The sequence below is a fragment of the Atta colombica genome, unplaced genomic scaffold, assembly GCF_001594045.1.
Source record: "Atta colombica isolate Treedump-2 unplaced genomic scaffold, Acol1.0 scaffold89, whole genome shotgun sequence".
NCBI lineage: Eukaryota > Metazoa > Arthropoda > Insecta > Hymenoptera > Formicidae > Atta > Atta colombica.
In genome coordinates, this window is record NW_017259582.1 from 280932 (window position 1) to 289836 (window position 8905).

The following is an 8905-nucleotide window of genomic DNA, read 5'->3' on the forward strand; positions in this document are numbered from 1 at the left end:
ACTTTAATTAAACGTCAAATCATATCTCTCTTTTTCATTCTGTTTGAAATTAATTAAAGAATTAATTAAAGAAAAGAATTCTGTCTCTCGTTTTTTTTCTTTCTGACATTTGATTTATTAGTGTCTCAACATTTGTGTGCACAACTATGTGTAAAAAACATTTGGTATTTGTGTTGTAAATTTTTTACATATAAGTGTTAATTTAACATGTAATTGTGTTATATAAAGATTTTATGTTAAATTGATATTCAATATTTCTTAAAATTAGTGACAAAATAAAATTTGAGTAATAAAATAAATAATAAGAATAATATATTTCGAAATCCTAAGACGAATAAATATAATTCGTTTAATTTAATAAATCAAAATATTAATTTTACCGAAAAAATATGCTTCGACTATTCGATTACAAATTTCAAATTGTGTCAGTGTTATATTTTTTGTGTAAATTTTTTCCAATTAATATTTATGTTACTTTCCAATATATTCAAACACAAAAATTTTCCAACCGTATATATCTGCTACTTTATCTTTCATATTTCTTTTCGTCTCTTTGTTAACCTATACCTATTGTATATACTTTGCAATAGATTATTATTGTTATTAATATTACTGATTTGCCAGAAAACTAACATTTATTCTTTTGTTAATCATTTGAGTCATAGATAGAAGAAAACTTTTTCTAAACAAAAAAAAAGGGGGATTGAAAAAAAGATTAGCTTAAGGTTTTCGAAACTACACACATAGAGATTCTTCTGAAAAATTCCTTCCAGATCTCGCGGAAATCTCGTTTAAAGTTTTAATCAGCCGTTAACCGATCGCAAACCGGTTCACGCTAACGCTCGCAAGGTACCGATCTTTGATTCGAGGTCTGTTATCCTTTTCGCTGACCGCGACGTTCGCCGTTTCGCCGACGAGGAGCACAGTTCCGACATCGATAACCTCAACTTCCGGGGAGCGTTACAGCCATTTGTTTACCATTTTAAAGAAATATCGAGTGAACGATCAATGTACGAGTGATCGAGCGACTCTCACTTCTCAGCGCAGAAACGTGCGGAATATTAAAAACAGGATATACAGCGGTAATAAACGATAGTCTCGCTCACTCGCTTTTCAAGGAAAAAGATATGATATTAAATGGAGTTCTCGTGTGTTCTCGAAGACAAATAAATTGGTCAGATTTTGCACTCGAGTCTTTAGTCGCATGAACAATAATATAGTGATAAATTCTTCTATTCTCCTATCGCTCACGCCACGCGACGACTATTCTCATTTCACGCCAATCGTCACGCACTATTCGCGACCGTTTCCTTGTATCAGTGCTAACACGATTCAGTACTACATCCCGCCTTCCCTCATGAGTGGCTTACGTAATTTCGTTTTACCGGCAGCTCTTATATAAGAAGCAACTCCGATCGACGACCGACAGTCGATTCCCAACTTTTCCAGCCGCATTGAGAATCGAAATTTCGCTGGAATTTCAACGTTTGAACCTCCTTTATTCCATTTATTTTACTTGTATGTATACACAACGGTTGTGCTTGGACAGAGAAAGTATAGCTATGCAACTGTTACAAAATTCTTCAATATAATTGATCTTGCTTTTAGTTCCTCGCTGGATCTAAAAATTTAAATATACACGGAAAGAACGAAATTTCTTTTAAATATTTAATTAAATATAGATCTGAAAATAATTTTGTTGGGCTAGCAAAATAATTACATTGGAATTTTAAGCATAATGAGCAATGTTGCAAAAAATTCTCACATTCTAGCAATTTGAACGTTCTGAACATAATTATTGGGTGAGTACAAATATTCGTGCTTGATTTATTATTCAAAATTTAAGTAGTTTCAATTTCATTAAAAATAAGTGAAATTTCAATTTCAAAAAGAATTTTTAAGCTTAAAATCTTTTAAAGTTACTGCATTCTTTTTTAATTTCTGCGAGTTTAATAACTTTTACGTATAGAAAACTATGAGCAGGATAAAATTTTCTTCTTTGTGAATTTGTTACGTGTTCAAAAACAAATTTCGACTATCTAACGTGAAAGCTTAAAATTTTCCCTTAAAACCGTTTTTTAAAAATGTTCCTAAGATTTTTTTGTTACCAAGTGATCGCAGATTAAATAAAAAGAATATTTTGACTTTACTCATAACTTATTTCATGAAAAATCATCATGTATTGCAATTCAAAAAAACACTTACATAAAAATTTTTTTGGAAATCGGAAACGAATTTGTCGCATTCACTCAATATTTTCATGGTTCAACAAAATTATTTTCAGATTTCTATCTAACTAAATTTTCAGATACTTCAGCAAAACCGACCTTGTCCTGTATAAGCCAATCATATTAAACAATTTTACAGTCAATGCTGATCTATGTTATACATTGATCGATCATTCGCGATCCATATACCTTATGCAGTCGACGATCTTGAAATGAAAAAAAAGTGATCTCGCGGACACCGAGCACGCCTTCGTTTCCTTTTCGTCGTCGTGTACGTGCCTCGAATCGAGGCGAGCACGAACCTTAAATGTGTTGTATTTAAAAGGTAGAATGCTTTCACGACCTCGCCGCGCGTTGCCGAAAGAAAATGAAAAGGAGAACTGACTCAAGGGAAAGAGAGACGTGTCACAGTTCTCCTACAAGTGAATGAAAAACGAGGAGTGAAAGAAGGGCGGAAAAGAATCTTACGCCCGGAAACTTGCACCTCTCGCGAGAAATTCATTTTAACGCCGAGTGTGAAATCGGCTAATCCAGAAGGACAAGAATATCACATCCGGCCTGGGAGATCGCACGCAACGTACGATCTCTCAGGAGACTCCGAGCCAATTGAACAAGCGGATAATTGGTCGTACAAATTTGCAAAATGTTGCCCAAAGTCTTTTTTTCCAAGGCTAAAAGATGGATATCTTTAAGAGAACAACTGCAGTCTGCTAAATGCTTAATGCTACCAAAATTCGAATGCCCTACATTTCTAATTTTAGTATAGGAAACGATCCATTTTGTTGAAAAATTGATAAGAGAGAGATGTATGCATATTATATTATTTTTAACGATATTCACGCTTTCGCTGTCAAAAGCTGTCGGCGTCTTTGATTTCTCCAAGAAAAAACTCGATGGCTCCTCGTCGGACAAATTTCGCGTTAGGCCGTCGGTCGACTTACCCGTGATCGACGTGAATCGATGAAACGTGAAACTCATCGCGAAAGATAACGGATGAGTTCTCTTGCGGATTAATTTTCTGCGGCATGCACCAACAGGTAAACCATCGTCGTCGCGATCGACATTGTTATCGTTCCCGCCGACGCGAGCGTCGAGTTGGAATATCCAACAACGAGAACTCGTCGCACAGCGGTTTGCACGAATCGTCGTATGATTGTTTATCGGGACCTGGATTGCGAAGCGGAAGAATCGGAACCGGTGAATGTCACGTCGACGTCGTTGTTCGCGGCCATAACCGGCGCGATGGCCGATGGTCAAGGCGATACTGCCGCGACCAACTGCTGTCCAACGGCGGCCCAGCCATGGAGAATTCGCGAGCACGATGCGCATTACTCCCTCCTGACTACGTAGCGTCATCGTTATCGTCACCTCCTACAAAACAGCGATAGTTGTTGGCGATAGCCGCGGCACGCGCGTTTTTGAGCCGTCCGTCACCGGCATCACCGGTGACCGACGCGACGGCTGGACTTTTCGACTTGACGCGTCTTATCTTTATCCTCTCTCTTTTGGACCTCCTCCTCCTCTTCTTCTTCTTCTTTTTCTTCTTCTTCTTCTTCTTCTTCTTCTTTCACGGTTCTCTTAAAACGGTGAGTATGCTCTTTCAATTTTTTTCTCTTTAATGGATAAATAATCCATTGGTCTTTTTTCCTTAATAAGCCAACGGCACATTACTGTTAGATCTATAGTGTCAAATTTAATTTAACGTGAGTTAGGTAAGTTAACCAGGGTTAGATAAGTTAATGTTTTTTTTTAATTAAATAAAGTTAAAGTTAATGGTTTTACAAAATTACTAAAGTTAAGTTAAAAGTTGAAGGAATAAAAAATCAACTTAACATAAGTTAAGTCAATATTGCATTAACTTAAGTTAAAAAAAAATTAATTTTGAAAAAAATTATTTTTTAGATCAAAATATCCTAATTTTTCTTAAAATGAGATTAAATAACTACAATATAGATTATTAAGTAAATTAAATTTTTAATTTTTTTATTCATATGATATAAGTATATAATACATAACGATATAATTATATAAGTTATATAACTTTAAAAAAACAGCCAGCACATAGAAAAGATATAAGATCAGTGATTATTTTTTAATAAGTCTTAAGCCATAAGAAATTGACCAATTACAATCGAATGCGAGAAGAATATTTAACTGTAATTGGTCAATTTCTTATGACTTAAGGCTTAAACTACCTATTATAAATCCGGACTAAGGCTTATGGCATAAGGCATAACCGCATAAACCAATCAGAGAGCTGTATCTTAAGAAATTACTTAAGATAGTCTTAAAATATAAACAGATTACGAATATACGTCCTTAGTCTTATTATATCTTATTATTTTTCTAAGATATTTAAAAGAGATAAAAAAATTTTTTAACTTAAAAAAAGTTAAAAAGTTAACGTTTAAAAGGAACTTAGTTAAAATTTAATGCATTTAAAATTAACTAAGTTAAGTTAAAAGTTATTAACTTTTTTTTTAATTTTTAACTAGTTACTACCCTGAATTTGACACTATAGATTTAACAATGCATATTCTCAAATTAATGATCGCTAATGATGGGATTAAAAGAATCCTAAAATTGTTTGTTTTACTGATTCAGGATTGATTTAGGATTTACACATATGATTTATGTGCCGTTGACATATCACTATACACTACTACATTAATATGTCCGTACACATTTTCTAACTAATCTTTTATATTAGGTATCTAAACCCAATTCTAAGAACTCAACATTGTTTGTTCATGTAATCTCTAGTTCAAACCAAGATTGTTTTATACGTACAAAGTATAAAAACTCGTATAAAGCGAATATTGTTATACATAATAAGAATGATCTAATCTCCGGATCCAAATTTTTAATTTTATTTTGTATGCTGTGTAATTGATAATTAGATATTAAAAATAATATATATAAAAATAGTTGCATTATACAGACAGTTTAATGTGTGTGAAGCAACGTAAAATTTCTAGTAAAATATACTCATAAAAGATTCGTACATATTGATTCAAATTCATTCACTTACTTAAAAATGCTCTTGTTTTTCAAGATACTCCTAGAGGATTCGAATATTTCATTCAATTTCAAATCTACTTCAAAATACTGCTTTTATTTTTTAAAGTGATCGTAGAGAATTTGAAATTACGCCAACAAATTTGAATCTGTAAGATACTTAAGAGAATCGCTGTTTTATTGTTATTAAGAATTAAGTAAATGTGATTTACATACGATTTACGAGATATTAATATCATTATATACTACTACATCAATATCGCACATTATATATGTACAGTTTAATCGCAAAAAATATTTTTGAGTTTATGCTTCAAAATTTAATTTTAATGATTCACATATTTTAATTTCTTTATTTTACATCTAGCTCCACCTTTATTTCGAATGTTCCACGAAGTAAATACTCCATAAATTGCAATAGTATTGTTCGTCATATTAAGATAAAAATGGACCAAAAAATCTGTAATTTCTTTATTTTTTCCTGCTTTTGACACAAAATACACCAGAGACAAATACATTAACTGCATGTATATTTTAATCATGGAAAAGGAATCTTCATTCCGTAAAACTAAGTGAATGAAGTAATTAAGTAATCGTATTTTTGTCAATAAAACAGATGATTATCAATATGTCCTCAAGGGATCCTAAAGTCATCTGTTTTTATCAATTAAATACAATAATTTTTATAAAACAATATCGCATATATTACTTTTGCAGATTTGGAAATTCTTCTCTAGAATTAACGTTTATATTAATACGCATCTGCAATTTGAAATTAATGCCACAACAAAAATTTTTTAAATTGTGATTTTTTTTTTTTTACTATTTTTTAGTCCAAGCTAGCCTGACGTCAAGCTGTCAAATCGCAACAACATTTGCTTGATATAAAAGCTCTGCAAAATGCTTACAAAATTGAAAGTACAAAGTAATAAATTGCATGAAAAAAACAACATCGAGTTCTTAAGGATTAGATTTAGACGTAATTAAAACGCTCATTTTATCGAAAATTTATGTATGTGTAGATGTGTAGTATGTAAAAATGTGTCGATGTATCATATTTTATCAGTAAAACAACGATTCCAGGGCTTCACTTTAAGATCTTCCTTAAGGATATTCTGAAGTTGTCTATTCTCTCGATTATGATTATTTCAATAAGTATTTTTACAACTATTTTTATATACAGTACAGATTTAAAAATCCTTCTTTAATCGACTTTACGTCAAAAATAAAAAAAGTTAGAAAATTATATTTTTTTATTACTGACTTCTGATGTCAACTCGTATATATGTATACTCATTCTAAAATTCTAAAATTCAAAATTAGTCGAGATCGATGACCTCGTAAGTACAATATATGAAATATTATTTCTTATGACTATTACTCGAATTCTGAAATAATAAACTTGTTTTTTAGATTATTAGATTTAACTCGAATTTTTAACTTTAATATATTAAAGTTAAAAATTTTTTTTAACCTATCCTTTATCCTATCCTCAGCGATCATCAATTCGACCAATTATGCTTGATCATTATTTGGCTTCAGCGATCGAATTCAAATAGATATACACGACTGATAAACCTCCATCACATCTGAAATGATCTGCTATTGGCGTTGGTATAGGATATAAAAAGACCAATGAATCTCCGCCTCTCGTTCAGTGAAGATAAAAACACATTTATGCAAAGTAAAGTTTGACATAAAATTTCAGAATGTGGAAAACAAAAAATTTGTCGAAATACTTTATCAAAATGGTTTGCGTGAAAGCGCCTGCGTGCGTCATAACGATAACTTTAATGGAGGTTGCGGTCGAATTCGTGACACAGACAGAGACGACACTCACGGTCGAAAAACGCGAAAGTTCGTCATGCGCGAAAGTTAAACCGGTCGATCAATTCTCCGATCATGGATCTCTGCGAGAGATCCCTTCGGTTTTGCCGCTGAAACATGCGATGTATACCGATTGCTAAAAATAACACAACTTCCATCGTAAATCAAAGGAAACATTTTTTTCATTTTATAGAAAAATGAATATCCAAACAATCTTCTCATTTATTCTCAATAAGAAAAGCTAGAAATAAAAAGAACTCGAAGCAGTCACTCAGTTTATAAGTATAAATATAGTAAAAATAAAACTTTCTGCTTTCAATCGAGCTCACTTCAAGTCACATTCTGAGCAAAAGTTTTCCAAAGTCATATGATACGCAATCTTTACGTTTCTCTTTTTTTTCTTTTCTTCATATACGCGGTTAAGACGATTTCGAAATCAGTTTCTCGATGGAGATGTGGTCAAAGACTGAAACAAAATTACAGGATGTATCTTTTTAATTTTCTTGTTTTGTCGACCGTTATGTTATGCCTTTTGCTTTGCAAATGATGGCAACTCAGATTCGTGAGATCGAATTGATAACCGCGATAACGAATCAAAAGCGCGAAGGGAGCGCATCGTCCCTGATGTTAAAAGCAAATTGCGGAACGAGAGAACTTTCGATGTTTCTCGCTTCGTTTCGATGAAAAGAACTCATTGTCAGCAACGGGTCGATGCGCTTTCGCGAACAGTTGCGACAGACTCGTGTAATATTTTACACGCGAGCGCATGCAAGTGATCGGCACGAGTTGCTGTCAGCTTTTGTTTGCCACGCCACATTATATTTTCTAAACTCAGAATGAAACGAACACAGCTGTATCGAAATGTTTATTGAAAAAGAAAACAGAGGGGAAGACACTGCAGAAAGCGCGATCAAAGCAACAGGCATAGCCAGAATGAAATTAGAGACACGAGAATAAAGAAGCAACAATTGATTAATTAGCGTTGCGTGATGATCTCAGGAGTCGGAAGAATGCCTCTTACGAATATCTCCTCTTTTCACTGGAGATCGTGACTTCTGAACGAGGACACGCTCGCGAATTGCTGCGCGAAGAACTCGCTCGTCCTATACCGTGATGAGCTGGTACTCGAGACGTTGCGATTTAATAATAATTTAATCATAATTTAGTCATAAATGTTACAAATGTCATGCAAATGCGCAACACTTAACTATTTCATGAGTTTAGCGAGTACTAAATGATGACACAAGTTCTTCTTTGTTCTGTATATAATTCAAGAGGTTTTCAGCATTCGATTAAAGCTCATTAACTTTGGAAATGATCATCGAGATTGCCCTTTATGTTCAAATATCTTCTTCTTTTTCTCGAAGACGGAGCTTGTTTTCTCTCTCTTTTTTTTTTCAACGAAAAAAATGCCACGCACGATGCTCTCCGACATGTCGGCCGGATTTGCGTCATCGTAAGCAGATTCAGGCGCACACGATGGATGGACTAATCGGAGAAGTAATCGATGAGCGAGCATTGTGGCGAAAGAACAAGCATAATGGTACGTTCTGCGTGATTATGCTATGGGTCAACGCGAGACAAACTTAAGTGAACGCTTTGAAGAAGATTATTTGTAAGACGCATAGGCGGAACAATATAAGTAATTGCGCTACTCGTTGCCGACTACTATAAAATGGAAACGCATCACTGAGAGAAATTTTGTTATAAGAACAAATCAAGGGAAAGCAAATGTGATATTTGTTAAAAAACTGATCGATTTGTAAATTAATTCATTAATGTAAGAAATAATCAATAGTATCACTAGCAAGAGGTTCATATATATATATATA

At 33.2% G+C, this 8905-nt stretch overlaps 1 protein-coding gene across 8 annotated transcripts in view; it reads right to left on the reverse strand.

Moving 5' to 3' along the window:
• Window positions 1-8905, reverse strand: part of LOC108693236 (rho GTPase-activating protein 21) — a 42185-nt gene that overhangs the window by 23611 nt on the left and 9669 nt on the right. The window contains exon 1 of one of the 8 annotated variants that reach the window (XM_018202075.1): window positions 3170-3479. The exons of the other annotated variants lie outside the window; for them this stretch is intronic. The gene's annotated coding sequence lies outside the window, so the exon portion shown is untranslated. Of the gene's footprint in view, window positions 1-3169; window positions 3480-8905 lie in introns of those variants that run through there. 8 annotated transcript variants of the gene reach the window in all.